Below are 23,940 nucleotides of genomic sequence, written 5' to 3' on the forward strand. Positions count from 1 at the left end.
GACCTTTTAAATGAAATGTAGCTTCCCAGCTCTCAATTGAGTGTTTCCTTTACATACTTGCTTGACATACCTGGTATTGGTCATTATAATAATACCTAGGATATGGTTTTTGCAATGCCTTTTTATATACTTTTTTATTGCTCCTTGATGAATGCTATTCTAATTAATAATCACATTTTGAGGTTGCATGAGTACCTATTTCATGTCTGCCCCGGGAGAGTTTTCTTATCAATATGGAGTCCCTAACACATGGTTGGTACTTGATAAGTATGTGTGTATTGATTTCCTGCCGAATGGCCTCTGATGGGCTTATTAACCTTACCTAAGGAAAAAAGACCAATGATTATTGCTTACATAGGCTGAGTTAAAAAAAAAAAAAAGGTAGGTCTTAGGCTGTAACATTAGATAATCTTACTATTCTGCTTCCAAATCTTTGTGCAATATGATGGGCTTGTGTTTACAGTCATTCAGTTAACCAACTCTGAATAAATAAAGACATAATTATACTCATGGTATTAGGTGGAACTTCTTGGTAAGAATAGTGTCCATTTGTCTTTTTTTCTCTGCGTTGATAAGATTGGCTTGAAATTTTGTTATGGTAGAGAGAGCAAGAATGAGAAGAAGCAACAGAGAGAGAAAGAGAGAGAGAGAAAGAAAAAAGAGAGAGACAGAAACAGAGAGACCTTGCTCAGTCTATAAACTGAAAAATGCATGTTGATCTTATAATTTTATGTTTTTCTCTAGTAGACTAAAACTTGAATGGTCAAATCATTCTCATTTCATTTTTGGAGCTTTTCTGTCACATAATTTAGTGGTAGCATGACTATATAATATCATATAAACCAAGACACTTTAAGAATAAAAGAGGCACCTCTATAATTATCCAAGAATGAAAAGCATAAACCCAGACTTTATGGTCACATTGTCATTGTTTTTCTTTCCTTTGGTTCATACCCCATTAATGAGCCACCTCTGTCTGACTCTGAACAGATGCAGGCAAGGGCCTTGCTGAGTTTCTGGTGCTCATGGCCTGTGTGGCTATGCTAATGCTTTTTGGCTTTGCACCAAGTGAAACATCTTTCAGAGACATGAAAGATATTGGCATCTCCTGGGAAAGGCTGTATCTATTTTCCTCTGATACATATGTGGACACCATTGGGAATCTAATCTGAATCAAACAGCAGCTTTGTTTTCCAAGTGTATATTATCAATATACTGTAATGGACAAAAATGCCGTAACATGAGTTAGTGTAGATCATGCCACATTTTTCTCTTGAGCCAATCATCATAGACTTAGCCTTTCTTTCTCAATCTCAATCTGTGAGTAATTATACCAATAATATTTCCAAATTAAGCCCCTATTTCATGCCATGCTCTGTGCCAGACACTTCCCCACATTATTTCTAAGCATTAAAACAACCTGCAAGTGAAGAAGCATATCCTCCTGTAAAATCTGAAGAAAAAGGAAAGGAGAGAGGCTAAGACACTGGCCTAGTTAGTAAATGTAGATTCTGGGTTGCATCCTGGGTCTGTCTGACTCTAAGCCCATGTTGTTTCTGCTAAACCCTAATTTCTCTTTAATAATACCATAAACGTTCTAGAACATATCTTGCTCTCAGTTATGATCTGATAGCAGTCATTTGCTGTAAATATATGGATAAAGGCACTTTGTTTTATTTTATTTTCATGTCACTTAGACCATTGTTAAGTCATAAATTAGGAAAACTAAACAGTCACAAAAGTAATAAGAACTCAAACTTAGGTCAATCAGAAATTCCTGATGTTGAAACTGCTATCATACCATCAGCTTCTTAAGGATTAAAACCTGTTTCTGGTGCTTTTTCTCCATGAAGATGAATTAACAAGGTTTTGTTCTATTCTAAAGAATATTATTTTAGAGTGTGGGATGCTTTATTGTGATTATGCACTATTAGAGTTCTCAATTCTATAAATATATGCTTTAAAATATAGCAGCAAGGTACAGTTTCAGCACCTTATCAACCAAGTAAGGAAGTATATACCTAAATTATTACTGCTTCACTGACAATTTGCAACTTTAATTTATTCACAAAGTTTGAAGGAAACATATCCCAACTTTATATTTATGGATATTTTAATACAAAAAGTAATGTTTTGTGCTTGTTCCAAGAAAATCTTTTCATTTCTAACAATGAACACATACTGAGTAATGAAAATAGCAAAATCTCATGGAGAAAAACAAATATATCTCCTTCAAAAATTCTCTCAAGAGATGAACAAGATTAAAAAATATTTTTAGTAGCCAAGATGTGGAAGAAGAAAATGTGGTGTGTGTGTGTGTGTGTGCGCTCACATGCTCAGGCATGCACATCTACGCATATATACATGTTATGATGTATGTGTGTATGTGTAAATAATGAATAGTATACAGCCTTAAAAAATAAGGAAGTCCTGCCATTTGTGCTAACATGGATGGACTTGGAGGACATTATGCTAAGTGAAATAAGCCAGACACAAAAAATAAACACCTAGTGATCCCACTTATATGTAGAATCTAAGTTAAATAATATAGGAGCAAGTAGAATGATAATTACCAGAGGCTGAGGGGAGAGGGAAATGGGGAGATGCTGGTCAAACAACATAAACTTTATTATGCAAGATAAGTGGAGATCCTTTATGCAGCTTAGTGCCTATAGCTAATAATACTATGTTGCATACCTGAAATTGCTAAGAGTACATCTTATAGTAAGTGTTCTTAACACAAAAAATGATAATAAAAGGAATGGTAGGAAATTTGGGGAGGTCATACATATGTCTGTGGCCTTGTATAAGTCTGTGGTGGTGGGGATGGTTTAACAGGTGTAGACTTATTCCCAAACTCATGGAATTGTATACATTAAATATGGACAGCTATTTACATGTCAATAATACCTTTATAAAGTGGGTTAAAATATTTCTGTAATGAACTTTATTTCTCATCAAAGTAAGATCATGGGCATGTGTATGTTGACAAAAATGTGAGTTTTTTTTTTTCCTTTTTTTCAACAGGTCTGCATAGAGAATGCTCAATGTTATGGCTATTGTAGTTAGCCAATACAGTAGGAAATGTGCTCAGGCAAACATTTATCTGCTCAATTCTAGTGATGCACATAGAAGCTAGGGTGGACACAGAAAGTCCTATGTGCCAAGTTTCCTCAAGATAATCAGCACCAATTTGTGGATGGTGTACAAGTCTTTGTTGTATTATTCTCCATTACTTAGTATGCCCAAAATATAACATTAATACAAGATAGCATCATCAATTTAGCTTAGATGGAAGGTCTCATTTCCATCTAATGAGCAACATTTGGCCACTCCAAAATGTGGAATTGCTCTAAAAGGATTGGTTTCACAAACATCTCTACTCATGATGTGCCATGGTGGTAACATGATGTGCCAGAATCTCTACTCATGATATGCCACTAGTTGCACATATGTAAGGTGCAAACTTTTAGGTGAGCAACTGGATCACTTAGCTTTGTTGGAAATACTTCCTCTTCATATGGCACAAATTAATTTATAACACACAAGACATTTATTATCCTGTTTAGCTTTCTAAGTAGCAAGACAGGTAATTTTCCCTTATGTGATTATACTGTGCTATTTATAAAACTAATAAAAATTTTAGGCCTTTATCCTACTTTAGAGACACAATAATATGAATATACATAGCAATTTAGAAAATGAATATTAAATAATTTTAAATTTTGTCATAAAAACATTGTAATGGAAAGAACAATGGACCATCTGTCAGAAGCTCTAATTCTGGCTCTCGCACTGCCCGTTACTAGTTGTGTGTTCTTGTAGGAAGCTGCAGACTTGAAGTCTCATTCTCCTTATCAGTAAAATATGGATGAAACCACATTGCCTGAGTGACCATAAGGACCCAACGAAAGAAAGCACATGAAAGTTCTCTAAAAGCCGTCAAGCACTGTTTACATATAAACTAGTATTCATAAAATGTAACATTTGACATACTTTTCCTCTGAATCTTAAGTAAAATGAAATTTGCTTTTGATAGGAAAATATCGTTACAATTATTTAAAATAACTAAATTTCACAAATTTTTATGCCAAGGAAATTTGATAGGGAACTAGAAACAGATGAATGTAACTATCTTAAATCTAATCTAGCTTTTGTAAACTGTTTATTCTATTAGGATGTCAGAGTTTATAGACAAATGGCCAAATATATATTTTTAATTTGCATGATTTAATTTTTAAAGGTACTACTGTCAGTAAATATTCCCCCTTAAGTTCTCTTTCTCTCTCTCCTATTTTTCTTCCCTGACATCAGATGTACACACAATTAAGGCAAGATTTTTTATAGTTTATGCATTTCTGACTTCCAAACTTTTCTGAACCATCCTCTCCTAGAATTTCTTGCCTTGTAATCATTTTGAAATCCATATACCTAAATCTATGGTGTATATCTGGAATTCTGATCTCAGGTTCCTTCCCTAGCTTTCACAATCTCTAAGATGCCACAGACATTTTATCTTCAGGTTCTTATTACTTCACTAACCCATTCCTTTTCATCTGCCACAATTAGGTTTGCAGGAGCCCTTCCTCCAGGCACATCTCCTTCTTGGGAGTCTAAAACTTCTCCTAGTCTTTGACCAAGTCTTACAGAAGATGCCCCAACTGTTGATGTTCACTGTCAGCATTACTTCCTGCACTTCACTTGATCATAGACATCAGTCTCTTCTCCAGATAGCCTGAGCTGTTGTAGCTGGTTCTGCAGTCATCATAATTCTGTTCCCTTTTCTCTTTGTCCTTCCTTTCATGTTCCATACTGCCTTTACTCCCTCAGGTCCACAAACCTCCACAGAGGTGTTCATCTTCTTTTAATAAGTACTTCTGTGAACCACTTGTAGCAGAAATTGTTTGTAAGAAATGATACATTCCCTGTATCATGTTTCCTGCTTTCCCTATGTCAGTCTCACAGACAGGTTCTGTTTTCATGATTCTATCTGGGTATGATTCTCCATAACCTCAGGATTCCCTGATCCATTACTAAGGGTGCTTCTCAGAGCTTGCTTTTCATCTCTATTCCTTTTTATCTCCACACATCTTCCTAAGGAATATCATTTACTCTCACCACTTGTATAGCCCAGTGCTTACTCATCATCTACTCACATATTCCCAGAAAGGACTGAACTAAAACAGTTAATATTACATTCTAGAATATCTGCCCAATTTTGTTTCTTCAGAGTCTTCTCCACCTTAGGAAATCACTGAATGAGTCAAGTTGGATACTACAGTGTGTTCTTGGATTCTTCTCTTTCTCTCACTTTTCACACTCAATTTCCCCTAAAGTATCTAAAAGGCTAAAAAGCCTTTTCTGTCTAGACACCACTGTTGCCTCTTACTTGGGCCTTCTGCAGTAGCCTCCTGACTCTCTCAGCTGTTTCCACTCAACTTTCCATATAGAAGGAATAGAGCTCTTCTAAAATTGTAAATCAGATCATACCACTCGTCTGCTTAAAACCTTGAAATGCCTTACATTTTCACTTAAACTTAGCATTATTACCAAGCCCAAAGTTAATAATCAATATTTGTATCTATTTATTTAATCCTACCATCCTATATGGTAAATACTACTAATATAGTCATTGAATAGACAAGGAAACTGAGGCACAGAAAATGCAGGAAACCTGTCCAAGTTAATCCAGGCAATAACTACTGACTCCAAGATTAAAACCCAGGTAGTTGCTCTCAGAGCCTGTATGGTAAACTATCACAGGTTGCAGTTCAAAGGCCCTATAGAGTTGGTCATTGCCAACCCACCCGTTCAACCTCATGATATCCACTAGAATGTAAGCTTCATAATAATAAGGATGTTGTCTACTTGTTTCACTACTGTGCCCCAGAGCCTGGAACAATGTGTGTATGTGAGAAGCAAACTCTCCTCTTCTTGTGGACTGCACATACAGGTCCCAGAGAACCCAGAGAACACTTCTAAATTGTATCATAGAGAGTGCCTCCTTGTCTTTAAGGTCTTACCTAAACTGTGATTCCCTACTCTCAGTGCCTCCCTCCACCCAAAGGCCCCCACTGGCCACCTTATTTAAAGCAAGCCCTATGTGACTATTCTTACAGCATTATTCAATTAATTTCCTTCCTACCATTTAGCCCATTTTGAACTTACTGTTAACTAATATACTCTTTTCCCTTTTGACTTACACCAGAATGTAAGCTCCATAGAGGCATAGACATATTTACTCTTGTAAACCCAGAGTGTCTCATAGCAAGCATTTAAGAAATACTTGAGTGAATCAGCTTTCCATTTTCAACTTTAAGCTCTCTTCAAGATCAGAGATAATCTCTGAAAAAGCATGGTTATTCCTGGTGCATTCATAAATTCAATAAATACTAAGTGATTTATCATGAAACTAAAACTACCGTAGGAACTGGAGATGCCGAACTGAACAAGTTAAACGTGATCACGGACCTCAGAGAGCATAAAGTCTGGAACAAGAAGAAATAATAAGTATAACAAAAACCACAATAACAAATTATTGCAATGTAATATGATGGGCTAAGTTATTATAGAATCACACATTATTCTTGGTACCTTAAGCCACAGTGACAAAATCTCAGTTGATATAAGTAGTTAGACCTTCTGCTTTCTAACAGTATCCTCTCTCTGTTTTAGCAACTGGATCTGATTAGGGTAGCAAGAATGACTTGATTGATACAGATAGCCCAGTGGTTCTCAACAGAGGGCAATTTTGTCTCCCACCCAGGAGATACTTAGCAATGTCTAGAGATATTTAGCAATGTCTAGAGATATTTATTATTGTCATAATTGGGGGACACCTAGTCAGTAGAAGCCAGAAATGCTGCCAAACATCTTGCAATAACCAGGATGTTTCTCTTCACACACACACAACAAATAATTTTCCACCCCAAACGTCAATAGTACCAATGTTGAGAAACCCTGAAGTACCCTAACACTGGCCTCACAATCAGACTTCTGTAATCTTTCACCAAAGACATCATAAAAGCGATAGTTAATATTTTCTAAGCCTCTTCAGTAGGCATAATTCATTCAGAAAGTATTTATTTATTATACTATTATACTATAGGAGCATAAGAAATGCCATGCCTCGTTGGAAATCTGTGTAATATGGGTGGGCATGCTGGAGAGATGTGTCCTGAGATGTTTATGTAAAAGGTTGTATACTAATTTACAAAAAGTTCTCCATCATAGACATAAAAAGGACTCAGAGTCTCAGCACCATGAGAAGGGCAAGAGGCAGAAAATTTTAATGACATTGTTTCCATTACATTCTCAGTCATCTATGAGACAATTGTGTGGATTACTTGTAATGCATTTTTTTCTTCTCCTAGTCAGACTTGGAATTGACCCCTTGGTGTGCATAGATACTCATGACTACCGGGTAGCCATGTGGGATGCATAATTTATACTTTTAGCTTTCATAATCTTGAAATTAGTGAACCATTACAATCTTTTTTATGTCCCTAAAAGCTGATTTTCAAAAGAGGTTAAGCATCAAGATAAGTTTACAAGGTAAGGCCTGGCGTGGTGGCTCACACCTGTAATCCTAGCACTTTGGGAGGCTAAGGCAGGTGTATCACTTGAGATCAGGAGTTCAAGACAAGCCTGGCCAACATGGTAAAACCCCATCTATACTAAATATACAAAAATTAGCTGGGTGTGGTGCCATGCATCTGTAATCCCAGCTACTTGGGAGGCTGAGGCACGAGAATTGCTTGAACCCAGGAGGCGGAGGTTGCAGTGAGCCAAGATCACACTACTGCACTCCAGCCTGGGCGACAGTGTGAGACTCCGTCTTAAAAAAAAAAAAAAAAAGGGCTGTCAACCTAAGAGGGAGAGCAGCAAAGAAAGCTGGTTTATGTTTGCTCCCAAACATACATTCCCTTTATTATGATACCCACTTTCCTCATGTTGCTTAACTCTAATTTTTTATTTTCAGTTATTTCATAAAAACTATACCAGATTATTCTAACAACAGTTATTAAGTATTGTTACTATAATATTAATTGTATTTTCTTGACTTGACTTAACGTATTATTTACATTTTTCCACTAATTTTTTAAGCAACTTGGTGAGATATGTTTGCCTTGTTATTTAAGGGGACAATGAGGCTTACAGAAGTGATGTTGCTTTCTCAGGGTCACAGAGTTTGTAAATGGCAGATTTGGATTCAAACCCAGGTTTGTCTGATTCTGCATGCAGTCCATGCTTCTAATCTTCAAGTTATTACTACACTGGTATGTGTGGTGATTTTTTTGCAAATGGTTGAACAATGTGATTCATTCTACTTTTGGTTTCCATTTGAAAGGTCATACATTTTAAAACTTTAGAAGAGGAGCCTTAGACATCAAAATATATTATAAAAGTTAGATATTTTGGTAACACACAAAAAAAGTTTAGGATCATTTCTTTGACAATGGCAGGTAATAATCAAAAACATGTAGCATTATTCTGAATCCTGTGACATTCACCAATTGTAATATCTTATCATGATCTTATATAGCATTCCATATGCATATGTTGAACACATTTACTCTCCTGAGCAGGGACTTTATCTCTTGAGAGGAGAGACTTAGTTTGGTTTAAATATGCTATTCCTAAAAACCATTGATCATCTTGAAATTAGTAATTACTGTTGTTACTGCTACACTGATTATTTAAGATTTTGAGATAGAAGGTTTCGATTTTTTAATGTAGTTTTGTTTTGTGTTTGCATCATTTTTCTACACACAAAGTGTTTAGATGGCAAAGAAAACTGAAGCACAGAATTTTTAAAAATAAAATTAATAGTTAAATTGCACCATCATCTCTGGTTTTATTTACTTGCACTCTCACGTTTTACTTCCCACCCCCCCCCCCAATTTTTATGCTTCATATGTCTAAAATTGACAAGCTACAAAAAGGTAAACAACAAGAAGTGTATTTTTCTCCAATATCAGAATCTTAAAGCTCACTCCCCAGTCACCCATTTGTGAATCTTATCTTTCCAGACATATTATTTGAATATAGGTACACAGGGTACCCATATACTTTGAATACCTTGTGTACCTATAGTGTAGATATAGATATAGTAGTATAGATACAGATATACACACACATATATACGTGTCTATATTTTTAAACATACATACAGTTGTATATGTGTGGTCCCTTCTTTATGGCTGTATATGAAGGTATATTAAATATATGTGTGTATACATACATACATACATATATGTATATACACACAAACATATATGCATGTCTGTGTATATAATATGTATAAGTTTAATAAGTGTGTATATATATATACACACACACACACCCTGTGCTGTACTTTAGTTTTCTTTCACTCAATCACATCTCTTTAAACTTACTGTACACTAACAAATAGAGATTTACCTCATTTACCTCATTATTTTAAGGACTGCCAAGTGGAGTCACTGAAAAAATATTGAGCTTTATCCTTAGAAAATCAGACTTGGGAAGCATTTTAACTGTTGGAAATAAAATTTTAATTCCTTTCTCTTATATTTTCATTTGTTTAATTTAACTTTAAAGCCCACACCAGTCATGTTCCTTCATTACTTCTCACAGTCTCAAACTCAATTTCCTTTGTTCTTTGTTACCATCATTTTTCTCTGCCTCTCCATATCACAATGAATGGGCTTCCCTGCATGTCAAAACTCACTGAAATAATGTTGAGAAAGCTTTCAGGCTTTACCAGTCATGTTGAACTCATGACTCATACCTCTGGAAATAACTCAGTGTGTCTCAGTGGGGACCACATCTTGATTATATATTTCCTAATAAAGGTAAAAGAGGTAGAAGATTGTTTTGCTACCCTCACTAATCTTCAGTCTCAAAAGAAATAAGTAAAATCCATTATTATTTTGTGTATATAATTGTTTAGAGACTGTATATAACCAATAAACCAAAATTAAGAATGTTAATTTTCCTTTTCCAAATATTTATTGAAGGCCCTTCATTTCCTAGGCATTATGCCATGTGTTTAAAATTCACTAAGAAAAGTCCCAGACCCTTGTATTCGTTAAAGCTGTTAAAGGAAACAAGCAAAGTGTTTAAGACAAAGTGTTGAATAATTAAGGTGTACACTGGATACAGTGGAAATCCAGAAGAGGTTATCTACCATAGCTAAATAGGAGTCAGAGTGAGAAAGGCTTCACCAAGGAGGTAATGCTTGATTTTAATTTTAATACGGGAAGATATTAAGCCAGCTAGAGAAGTGGAGTGGTTGCCAGAGGTAGAGAAGTGGGAAAAGGTCCAGGAAGAAAGAATAAGTCACTCCAAGGCAAAAATCAGCATAATGTATTTGGGAAACTGTAAGTAGTTTGGTAAAACTGGGGTGTACTGTGCATGGATGGTTGCAAAGAAACCTAAGGGACAGTCATGAAGGCTGATACCGAGGAGCTTTGAGTAACTGAAGTTTTGAGGCAGGGAGTGATATAAGTGAATTTTAACTCTGGCAGCTGCACAGCAGATGGAGTTGAGAAAGAAGAGAGTGGACCCATTTCAAAAGCTACTGAAATAGTCCAGGCATGAGCTGATGAGATACAGACCTAAGCACTGGCAGGAATAATGGAAAGAAAATAATAGTTTAAGATTTCTCTAGAAATTAAAAAGACAGGACTTTATTCACTCCTGAGTCATTCAACAAGAAGAAAATCCTATGAAGTAGAGATTTTAACTACCAGTAGATTTGAATCAGAATCTCATGCTTTGTAACACTTGAGCTACAAAATTTTTGATTTTTTAATTTTTGTGTTATTTTATGCACCAGTATTCCTGGTGGGTAAAATATAAAGATTTATTTAAAATATAAAGCATATAATAAATGTTATTGAATTCACCACCCAACCCAAGAACCAGATCATCACCAATAAGTGAGTCTGTTTACTTCTTCCCTATTTTAATCTCAGGTTCTCAAAGCTTAATAAGACTTAAAAGGCCTCATGTGCCTTCAAAATTGTTAGGGGTTTCTTGTCTCCACTGGCTCCAAACAATATCAGATGTTCAAAACTGTTTCCTACCTTTGTTCTTTCTGTATTTTCCCTTACATGTAAATCTCTAGTCTTCAGAGAGAACTAAGAATAAAAAAATCACTCCTCTCAATATATTGTCTTCTACTATTTAAAAATGAGACATAATAGGGATGAAAGAAAATTAGATTTCCTAGATGTTTTGTAGGTTCTGTTTGCACATCTCCGGGAATGAAGATCTTGTATCCTGTCGTTTTCCATGCTATTTAATACAACCAAAATACATCTTCCTACAACTCTTTTCCTTTATCAGTCCTGTGGAACCACACAGAACATGTTCACTTTTTTTCTGACAGCTCATCTGGTATGTGAAGATTATTATGACCTTCTAAGTTTTCTCTTTTCTAACTAAATAATCAAATATTTTCAGTATATCTTCTTGGTTTTCAATCATTTTGCCATCCTGATCCTTTTTCCCTGAAGCACTATATTATATATATTGGTTAAAAGCTTAAATGACAATGGGCATAATATAAATGTGTGAATTTAATTGAGGGTATGTCAGAAATGTTGCACATTAAACATCTAAGAATAGTCTTCTCTTTCACTAAAACATATACTCTCATTTATTTATTAACATGTATCTAGGTCAACTATTTGTTTTCCTACTTTTATTAGAGTCAACAGTAAAAGGATATATTAACTTAAGTCTTAGATATAAAATTTAAGTATTTTTCTCTTAAATATTCCCTATGAAAAAGGCAACAGGACAAACATGATGATCAAGATCCTGGAAATTTGGCTACAGTGTGAGAAGGAAGACAGTTGTTTACAGTAGCAACTGTAACGTCTGGAGAGAGTTTATACCCAATCTAAAGAGTCCAAAATGTTGCCATATGGCAATGTGGACCCAACATTGTTACAACTTCTACCTTCAAGCCAGCTGGAAGTCTGTTTTTGTTTTTTTGGTTTTTTAATGTGAAATTTTTTGATTTGTAAATTTGGTAGCCAATTGAAATAAAGAAGGAAGGAAAAGAGGAGAGAGAGAGAGAGAGAAACTCTGTGTGTTAATATTGTGCTAGCCAAAAAATACAAATACAAAATACAAAAAAAATAAAAATTCAAGAAAAATATTTCTGTAGGACAGACAGCAATTTTGTAACTCTTGCTTACCAATCCCTGCTACAGATGTTGTTTAAGAATAGAAGCTCCTTGGGCAGAAGTGTGGAGCAAAAGAGGCACGGCTGGGCTAAGGAAGCCATTCGAGGGCTGAGCCAGCACCAGGAGCCAGGACAACATCTAGCCAACCAAGGACACATCTCCTCAGGCATCTAAGGGCAGGCTGTGACCTGAGGTAGGCATAGGCTGTCAGCAAGGTAGGTCATACAGGGTAGGCAGGCTTTGTCCAGAATGCCGGTGGAGCAAGCCTGGAAGGACCACAGGGCCACATGGTTCTGGTGATGGGCATGGCTTAGATGTAGGGAACTCAGAGGCCAACCAGCTAGGTGGGAAATGTGAAACTGAAGCCAGTTAAATGGCAGGGGGTGGGCTACAGGCAAGAAGGTTAGACAGAAAGCTGATACTAAAAGAATGGCAGACAGCCAAGACGGCTGAATTTTTAGCCTAGAATACATTTCATTCTTTATGCCCAGAAGCAGTGTTGGCTCAAGAGCTAAAATGAGGCTGGGAATTGGCAAGGATAATATAAAGATAATAGAGGCCACATAGAGAATAAACCCTTAATCTGATTTAGCAATCAGCAAAAGATTGCTAAAGTGGTGATAAATTATGAGATAAGGATATATTAACTGAAGAGCTCATACTGTTCCAGTAGGTTGGACCCAAATCCCTTTTGTTAAAGTAGAGCAATGATGAGACTATTAAAAATAATATAGTCATGTGTCCCTTAAGTGAATGCATCATTCTGAGAATATATTCTGAGAAATGCATTTTTGGTGAATTCATCATTGTGTGGTTATCATAGAGTGTATTTATGCAAATATAGATGTTACAACCTACTACACACATAGGCTATATGGTATAGCCTATTGCTCCTAGGGTTATACACCTGTATAGCAAGTTACTGTACTGAATACTCTAGGCAACAGTAAGACAATGGAAAGTATCTAAACATAGAAAAGTTAATTTGTTGCCCTACAACATTACAACAATTATATCACTAGGCAATAAAAATGTTTCAGCTGCATCATAATTTTACCAGACCACTGACCATATATGCAGTCCATCATTGACTGAAACATCATCTAAAACATCAATTCAGCCAAGGGTAGAAATTGGCCCAAGGAGGTCCGTTTAGCAAGACACATTGGAATGAACCTTGAAGAGAGAAGTAGAAATTACAGCAGGTGATTATTTTTCCCATCATATGAAGTTCAGAAGTTCAGAGCAAGCAGTGTGGGCTCTGTCACACTTTAGCCGGACATGAAGTCTATGTGAGCTCCAGATTACAGTATGTATGATAACTTTACATCTTTGTCACTCATAAAAGAGGAGAGCAACACTTTGTTAGAAGATCGAACAAAAGCAATTTTTTGAGAATAGGAGCTGCTTTATTTTAAGTTAAAGTTCTTTTCTTCTGTGCTGCTAATGAGAACATGTGGCTGCCCTCTTGGGATTTTACAACATGAAATCAAAACCATACAGTTCCACTCTGAATATTCTACCTTTAAAATATGGTGAAGAATATTCATAATAATCATTACAGGTGCCATTATAATAGGTATTGATTATTGTGGAGAAATTGGAAACAAAAGCAAATATTTTCAAAGCTTCTACAATATTAGATTGCTTAGTAGTATGATTATAAAACAAATTTTTAGCCAATTATTTTGTTAACAATAGCTTACCTCGAATAATAGATCTTACCTCAAAAGTAGAACTACTTCCTACTACAGCTAAATTTGGCTATCAAGTCAAGTACACTGATGGAATTTTGAAGCATTTTTTTAAAAATTCCTATAATGGCTCATGGAATATTGTGACAGCTTTTGGGATTCCTGTGTCTTCACAATCCATGCCATGACTATATGCAAGCAAACATGTCTAAAGGACCTGCAGTTGGTATTGATCTTAGCACTACCAACTGTTGTGTGGGTATTTTCCAGCATGAACAAGTAGAGATAATTGCCAATGATCAGGGAAGCGGAGCCACTCCAAGCTATGTCATCTTCACTGGTAGTGAATGACTGATCAGTGATGCCACAAAGAATCAAATTGCAATGAATCCCTAACAACATGGTTTTTGATGCCAAATATCTGACTGGATGGAGATTTGAGGATACTGTTGTCCAGTCTAATATGAAGCATCAGCCCTTCATAGTGGTGAATAAGCACAACGTCCAAGTAGAATACAAGGGAGAGACAAAAAGCTTCTATCCAAAGGAAGTGTTTTTTATGGTTCTGATAAAGATGAAGGAAATTGCAGAAACCTACCTTGGAAAGACTGTTACCAATGCTGTGGTCACAGTGCCAGCTTACTTTAATGACTCTCAGCATCAGGCTACCAAAGATGCTGGAACAATTGTTAGTCTCAATGTACTTAGAATTATCAGTAAGCCAACTGCTGCTGCTACTGCTTATAGACAAAAAGGTTGGAGCTGAAAGAAACATGCTGATCTTTGACCTGGGAGATGGCACTTTTGATGTGTCAACCCTCATTGTTTAGAATGGAATCTCTGACGTTAGGTCTACAGCCATAGCCACCCACTTGGGTTGAGAAGACTTTGATAACTGAATGGTTAACCATTTTATTACTGAGTTCACACACAAGCACAAGCACAAGAAGGACATCAGTGAGAACAATAGAGCTGTCTGATGCCTCCATACTTCTTGTGAATGTGCTAAGCATATTCTCTCTTCCAGCACCCAGGCCAGTATTGAGATCTATTTTCTCTTTGCAGGAATTGACTTCAATACCTCCATTTTCCATGCCTTATTTGAAGAATTGAATGCTTACCTGTTCCATGGCACTCTAGACTCCATAGAGAAGGCCCTTGGAAATGCCAAACTAGACAAGTCACAGATCCATGATATTGTCCTGGTTCATGGTTCTATTTGTATTTCCAAGATTTTGTAGCTTCTCCAGACTTCTTTAATGAAAATGAGCTGAATGAATATCAAGCCTGATGAGGCTGTTGTTTATGGTACAGCTGTCCAGGCAGCCATCCTATCTGGAAGCAAATCTGAAAATGTTCAAGATTTGCTGCTCTTGGATGTCAACTCCTCTTTTTCTTGGTATTGAAACTGCTGGTAGAGTCATGACTGTCCTCATTAAGCATAATCCCACCATTCCTACCAAGCAGACATAGACCTCATTACCTACTTTGACAACCAGCGTGGTGTGCTTATTTAGATTTATCAAGGAGAGAGTGCCATGACCAAGGACAACAACCTGCTTGTCAAGTTTGAACTCACAGTCATTCCTCCTGCATCCCATGGTGTTCCTTTGATTTAAGTCACTTTTGATATTGATGATAATGGCATCCTCAATGTCTCTCTTGTGGCCCAGAGTAAGTAAAGGAGAACAAAGTTATTATCACTAATGACAAGGGCCATTTGAGCAAGGAAGACATTGAATGTATGGTCCAGGAAGCTGAGAAATATAGAGCTGAAGATGAGAAGCAGAAGGACAAGATGTCATCCAAGAATTCAGTTGAAAGCTATGCATTCGATATGAAAGCAGCTGTTGAAGATGAGAAACTTCAAGGCAAGATTAACGTTGAGGACAAACAGAAGATTCTTGATAAGGGTATTAAAATTATCAACTGGCTGGATAAGAATCAGATTCAGAAGAAGGAAGAATTTCAACATCAAAATCTGGAGAAAGTCTGCAACCACATAATTACCAACCTGTACCAGAGTACAGGAGGCACACCAGGAGGAATGCCTGGGGGATTCCCTGATGGTGGAGCTCCCTCTCTCTGCTGGAGCTTCCCCAGGGCCCCCATTGAAGAGTCTGACTAAGTCAGCTCAAGTACAGATGTAGCATTGTTCCACAAAGTTAAAACATTGAAGGACTCAAATTTGTAGCAAATTCTGTGGCCATCTTAAAGTTGAGCTGCAGTAGTTAACTACTGGCCAATCTCAATACTCGAATATGGAACATGTGCACAGGGGAGGTACATAACATTGCACTTTATAAGTACTGTATTATAAGTGGAAAAGGTAATGTCTTAAACAACTGTATTTAAAATTGGCACCAAAAAATTCTATAATAATATGGTTTTCACATAGCCAAACTAGCAGTCAGTATCTACTGAGGAGATGGGGATCTTCAGAGTACTTTGAAACTCACAAGTGTGCATATGCAGTGATTATGTATTTAAAATAAATTGTGACTATTTGGTATCTGTTTCAATTGGTGGAACATTTATTCTCAGTCACTCAAACATTTATTCTCCAAAGTAAGAGTCATGATCTTCTGTTCATAATTTTTCTTTTCCAACTGGAAAACTGAAACCTCGCTTTTTGGAAATGTTGCTTTTAGCTAACAAAGAAATAGAATATTCCAATTTGATTATGTTTTAGGAAATTATTTTAAAGTAAGGCATCAAAATCAATCTCTTTTTAAAGGGTTTTCATTTTTATTATTGTTGTAGGAATTAATTACATAATATCAAAAGATAAATGAGAATATAAATTCAAGATCCTCAAAGCCTTTCCTTTGCAATTGTTTCTAAGCAAAAATTATCCAGACAGTTTCTGTTATTAAATGTGTAGGGAGCTCCTAGGCTATTTGATCAAGTCCCAAATTTCCACTTTCCAAAGACAGAGAATCCATGGTCTTCACCTTAATAGCTGCTTTAGTGAGTGTTCAGTGGGACTGGAAGGGCCAAGGCTCAGAAAATAGGGCAGAGTCAAAATCCCATATGGGTGATCTTGAAGATTTCCCTCAATCAGAACACAGGAGATAGTGGAAAGGAGGAGCGAGCCAGAGGAAAGGGAGCCACTTCTAAAGAGACATTAATAATGTATCTGGTACTCATTCTTCATTCTGTCTTCTGTAAGAGTATGGAAGTATGTTATGGCCTTACTTAACACATTGATCTACTGTTAATGCTATCTTTTCACCATAGCGCATTGCTAGCATTTCAGTGTATCTATTCAAAAAATAAATCCTTAATTACAACAGACAAACTTTTTTGTGTGGATAAAAGCCTAGTGATTGCCTTACCCATAAAGAGCTAGCTAGTTATCTCTCCAGACTATTTGTTTCCTTTGATCATTGTCACAACTTGTCTAATAGAAGTAGTTTGAGTTCATCATTTGAAATAGAAAGGCAATAACCCTCCAGAGTAGGTTGTGATTACAAGACATAATATTGAATTTACTAGGAAAAAGAAGCAGACCATGAGACAAAGGGATTTTTAAAAGCCCACTAAGGGACCAGAGTTCTAAGACAGGCCAAATTAATCTATGCTATTTGAACTGAAATATATGAATTTATATATAGTAAGTGCTACTTTGTATCTGGCTTCTTTCACTCAAAATTAGGTTTGCCAGAGTCATCTGTGTTGTTGCATGGAGCGATGGTTTGCTCATTCTCATGATATATTCATTCATTCTACTGGTTGATATTTGGGCCATTTCTAATTCAGGGTTATTGCTACTATTGGGGCTATTGCATACTATCACTACTATGAAAATTGTTGAACGTGTCTTTTGGTGAACATATGTACATTTATTTGACATACCAAGGAGTAGAAATCATACCCATAGGGTATATATATATATATATATATATATATATATATATATATATATGCCTATTCAGCTATATTGGATACTTCCAAACTATTTTCCAAAGTAGTTGAATCAATTGTATACTTTTACTAACTGCATATGAAAGTATTACTTTATATTCAGGAAAAAGTAAATATTAAACTTCAGAGTGGCAAACTTCAGCTTTACATTGCTGTCTTCTTTTTATTAAGTCGTTCAATCTAGGGTGTCTAGAGATTGATTGTAATGACTTGTGGGTGGCCTTAGATTTCTATGCTTAAAGGGTTTAAGAAGTGTTTCTTCTATAAATATATCTTTCCAAGCAAAAAAAAAATTCACAAGTATTTCCATGTTTACCAATGACAAAACATCTAATGACTTTTGATATAAATAATAGTACTTTAGAACGCAGAAAAATCTTCCTAAAACTCCAAGTGGAGCAAGATGGCTGACTCCAGTTTCCTGCTACTTATCCCCCCCAAAAGGGACTAAATAACAAATATATGGTTATTTGCTGGATACAAAATCAACACACAAAAATCAGTAGCATATCTAAACACTAATATTACACTGTCAAGTAAAAAAAAATTATTTACAATAGCTGCATAAAAGTAAGGTATCTAGGAATAAACTTAATCAACAAAATAAAAGATATTTACACTAAAAACTATAAACCATTAATGAAAGAAATTGAAGGCACAATTAAGTGGAAAGAAACCCCATGTTCATAGGTTGGAAGAAATAATATTGTTAAAATGTCCATACTACCTAAAGGAAAGTACAGATTCAATATAATTATTATCAAAATACCAATGAAGCTCTTCAGAGAAATGGAAAAAAAATCTTAATTTTTTTAATGGAACTAAAGACACCAAATAAATAGCCAAAGCAATCGTGAGAAAAAAAGAACAAAGCTGGAGTCATTCCACTGCCTGACTTCAAAATATAGTACAAAGCTATAGTAACCAAATGTATTAGGCCCTTCTCTCAATTGCTATCAAGAAATATCTGAGATGGGGTAATTTATAAAGAAAAAAGGTTTAATTGGCTCACAGTTCTGTAGGCTGTAAGCCAATTACAAAGAAGCATGATGCTGGCATTTGCTTGGCTTCTGGGGAGGCCTCAGGAAACTTACAATCATGGTGGAAGGAAAAGGGGGAACCAGCACTTCACATGGCTGGTGTAGGAGGAAGAGAGAGGGAAGGGCAGTGCTACGCACATTTAAACAACCAGATATTATGAGAACCCACTCACTATCGTGAGAACAGCACCAAGGGGCTGGTGCTAAACCATTAAAGAGAAACCACACACACAACCCAGTCACCTCCCACCAGCCTCCACCTCCAACACTGGGGATTACAATTGAACATGAGATTTGGGTGGAGACACATATCCAAACCATTAACATCAAAACAACTGGTGCTGGCATAAAAACAGATAAATAAATCAATGGAACATAATAAAGAGCCCAAACATAGTTCACACAGCTATGTCTAACTGATTTTTGACAAAGGTGCCAAGAACACAGTTGGGGAAGAGATAGTATCTTCAGTAAATGTTGCTGGGAAAATTGGATATCCACATGCAGAAGAATGAGGCTACACCACTACCTCTCACCATATACAAAATCAACACAAATTCTAGACTTTAAGGAGAATATTAAAGACTTAAATGTAAAACCTGAAATGATGAAACTACAAGAAGGGAAAATGCTTTATGTCATTGGCCTGGGCAAGAATTTTTAAACCAAGACCTCAAATGTGCAGGCAGCAAAAACAAAAACAGACAAATGAGATTACATCAAACTAAAAAGCTTTTGCACAGCAAAGGAAACAACAGAGTAAGGAGACAATGTAGACAATGGGATAAAAATATTTGCAAACTATACATCTGACAGTGGGTTAATATCCAGAATATATAAGTAATTTAAACAACAGCAAAAAAACTAAATTACCCCATTAAAAAATGGACAAATGATATTAATAGACATTTCTAAAAGAAGACATACCAATGGCAAGTGAATACATGAAAAAAAAAGTTCAACATCACGAATCATCAAGGAAATGCAAATCAATACCACAATGAGATACTATCTCATTCCATTTAGAATGGCTATCATTAAAAAGACAAAAGAAAAGTGTTGGCAAAGATATGGAGAAAAGGCAACATTTATACACTGTTGGTGGTATTGTAAATTAGTATGTCTATTATGGATAACAGTATGGAGATTCCTCAAAAAATTAAAACTAGAACTATCATATGACCCAGCAATCCTACTACTTAATATATATCCAAAGGAAATATAATCAGTATGTTGAAGATATATCTACACTCCCATGTTTATTGTAGCACTATTTATAATAGTCAAGATGTAGAATCAACCTGTGTCCAACAATGGATCAATGGTTAAAGAAAATGTGGTGTATATATAAACAATGTAATATTATCTAGCCATAAAAAAGAATGAAATCCTTCATTTTGCCAGGTGATGGTTGAATCAGGAGGATATTGTGTTAAGTGAAATAAGCAAGCTACAGAAAGACAAATACTGCATGATCTCACTCATACGTGGAAACTAAAAAAAAAGATGTTATCAAACATACCAGAGAGTAGATCAGTGATTACCAGAGACTGGAGAGGGAAGGGAGACGAAGGGGGAGAGGCTGGTTAATAAGCAGAAATTACAATTAGATAGGAAAAATATGTTCTTGTGTTCTATTATACAGTAGAGTTAACCATCACTAGATGGTTAACAGTAAGATATTATACATTATGAAATATCAGAAGATAGGCTTTTTAAAATATTTTCTTCACAAAGAAATGATAAATGCATTTATCATTAAGGTAATGGATACTACATACACTGATTTCATCATTATACGTATATATTGAAACATCAAATTGTACCCCATGAATACCTACAATTATAGTGTGCTAATTTTAAAAAAAAAGCATTTTCATTTGTTTTTTGTTTTGTTTTGTTTTGTTTTGTTTTTTGAGACAGAGTTTCATTCTTTTTGCCCAGGCTGGAGTGCAATGGCACAATCTTGGCTCACTGCAACCTCCACCTCCTGGGTGCAAGTGATTCTCCTGCCTCAGCTTCCCCAGTAGCTGGGATTACAGGTGCCTGCCACCATGCCCAGCTAATTTTTGTATTTTTAGTAGAGACGGGGTTTCACCACGTTGGCCTGGCTAGTCATGAACTCCTGACCTTAAGTGATCCATCCACCTCGGCCTCCCAAAATGTTGGGATTACAGGCATGAGCCACTGTGCCAGGCCTTCATATGTTTTTATCTCATGGCAGTACTGCTTGCCTTGTTTCTACATGATATATCTGAGATCCAAAGAAGTTAAAAGGTTAAAGCATTTGTATAAATAGCATCGTTCCATATCAGATCTTGGACTATGATCGAGATGTGAAGACTGCCAGCCATGATATCATTCTTCATGGATACAGATGTAGAATTGTGAGCCAAACTCTTTAAAGCATACGTGAGTTGTGATTGTATCAACTGAGCTTTATTTATTCCAGGTAGACAATACCACTGCTAATTTGCATGGTTGCTTTATGTTAATTAATGCATTTGTTTCCTTTTGTAAAAAATTAGAAATTGAGTCATAGAAAGATTAAATGCCTGGCTTAACATTATCAGAAAATGACATTCCTTTTATGAACTTCCAGTCAAAAAGGTCTCCAACTTCTATAGCATCAAGCATTTTAACAGCATATGTGTATTAGGCCATTCTTACATTGCTATAAAGAAATACCTATGACTGGGTAATTTACAAAGAAAATAAATTTAACTGGCTCCTGATTCTGTAGGGTATAGAGGAAGCATGGTGCTCGGCATCTGCTCAGCTTCTGATGAGGCCTCAGGGAGCTTACAATCTGGCAGTAGGCAAAGTGGGAGTTTGCATGTCATATGGAAAAGCGGGAATGAGAGCGAGTAGGGGAATGAGAGCGAGTAGGGGTAAGATAATACACAATTTTATTTTATTTCATTTTTTGCTTTTTACAACTTTGACTTTTAAATTGAGAAGTAATTTTTTAACCTCAAGTTTAAGGGAACATGTGCAGGTTTGTTACACAGGTAAACCCGTGTCATGGGGGGTTGTTGTACAGATTATTTTGTTACCCAAGTATTAACCACAGCAACCATGGTTATTTTTCCTGATCCCCTCCCTCCTCCCACCCTCCATACTCCTGAAGGGTGCTGTTTCCCTCTATGTGTATATGTGTTCTCATCACTGTTCCCCGTGTGTGTTGTTTTCCTCTGTACGTACGTACATGTGTTCTCATCATCTTGCTCCCACTTATAAGTGAGAACATGTGTTATTTGGTTTTCTGTTCCTGCATTACTTTGCTAAGGATAATGGTCTCTAGCTCCGTTCATGTTCCTGCGAAGTACATGATCCCATTCTTTTTATGGCTGCATAGTATTCCATGGTGTATATGTACCACATTTTCTTTATTAGTCTATCATTTATGGGCACTTAGGATTGATTCCATGTCTTTTTTTTTTTTTTTTTTTCTTTTTTTTGAGACGGAGTCTCGCTCTGTCGCCCAGGCTGGAGTGCAGTGGCGCGATCTCGGCTCACTGCAAGCTCCGCCTCCCGGGTTCACGCCATTCTCCTGCCTCAGCCTCCCGAGTAGCTGGGACTACAGGCGCCCACTACCACGCCCGGCTAATTTTTTGTATTTTTAGTAGAGACGGGGTTTCACCGTGTTAGCCAGGATGGTCTCGATCTCCTGACCTCGTGATCCGCCCACCTCGGCCTCCCAAAGTGCTGGGATTACAGGCGTGAGCCACCGCGCCCGGCCGATTCCATGTCTTTAGCATTGCTAATAGTGCCGCAGTGAACACATGCATGTGTCTTTATGATAGAATGATTTGTATTCCTTTGGGTATATACCCAGTAATGGGATTGCTGGGTAGAATGGTAGCTCTGCTTTCAGGTCTCTGATGAATCACCACACTGTTTTCCACAATGGTTAAAGCTAATTTACACTCCCACCAATACTGTGTAATGTTTCTTTTTCTCCTCAACCTGGCCAGCACCTCTCATTTTTTGATGTTTTAATAATAGCCATTCTGACTGGTATGAGATGGTATCTCCTTGTGGTTTTGGTTTGCATTTCTCTAATGATCAGTGATGTTGTTGAGCTTTTTTCATATGCTTATTGGCTATATGTATGTCTTCTTTTGAAAAGTGGCTGTTCATTTTCTTTGCCCACTTTTTAATGGGGTTGTTTGGTTTTTTATTGTAAATTTGTTTAAGTTCCTTATAGATGCTGGATATTAGACCTTTGTCAGATGCATACATTGAAATTATCTCCTATTCTGTGGGTTGTCCGGTGACTCTGTTGGTAGTTTCCTTTGCTGTGCAGAGTTCTTTAGTTTAATTGTATCCCATTTATCAGTTCTTGCTTTGGTTGCCATTGCTTTTGGCATCTTCATTATGAAATCTTTGCCTGTTCATATGTCCAGAATGGTGTTGCCTAGGTTACCTTCCAAGGTTTTTATAGTTTTGTGTTTTACATTTAAGTCTTTAATCCATCTTGAGTTGATTTGTGTATATGTTGTAAGGAAGTGGTCCAGTTTCAATCTTCTTCATATGGCTAGCCAGTTATCCCAGCACCATTTATTGATGTGTCTCTTACCCAATTCCAAAGTTGCTTCCACATTTTCAGGTATCTTTATAGCAAGACCCCACTCCTTGGTACCAATTTTCTGTATTAGGCTGTTCTTGCATTGCTATAAATAAATACCTGAGACTGGGTAATTTATAAAGAAAAGAAATTTAATTGGCTCATGGTTCTGCAGGCTTCACAGGAAGCATAGTACCAGTATCTGCTTCTGGGGAGGCCTTTGTAAACTTATAATTATGGCAGAAGGCAAAGCAGGAGGTTGTACATCACATGGTGAAAGCAGGAGCAAGAGAGAATGGGGGACGGGAGGTGCCACACACTTTGAAAGACCAGATCTTGCATGAACTCGGAGCAAGAGCTCACTGTCACAAAGACAGCACCAAGCCATAAGGGGGTCCGCCCCCATGATCCAAACACCTCCCACTAGGCCCCACCTCCAGCATTGGGGATTAAAATTCAACATGAGATTTGGGCAGAGATAAACATCCAAACTATATCAACATATGGTGGCAACCCATTATGACAGA

At 36.5% G+C, this 23,940-nt stretch overlaps 1 protein-coding gene and 1 pseudogene across 2 annotated transcripts in view; both read left to right on the plus strand.

Moving 5' to 3' along the window:
- Positions 1 to 23,940, plus strand: part of CHSY3 (chondroitin sulfate synthase 3) — a 282,976-nt gene that overhangs the window by 221,917 nt on the left and 37,119 nt on the right. The gene's annotated exons all lie outside the window — the stretch shown is intronic.
- Positions 13,981 to 16,093, plus strand: LOC134810106 (heat shock cognate 71 kDa protein-like; annotated as a pseudogene).

This window comes from Pan troglodytes, chromosome 4 (genome assembly GCF_028858775.2).
Source record: "Pan troglodytes isolate AG18354 chromosome 4, NHGRI_mPanTro3-v2.0_pri, whole genome shotgun sequence".
Lineage (NCBI taxonomy): Eukaryota > Metazoa > Chordata > Mammalia > Primates > Hominidae > Pan > Pan troglodytes.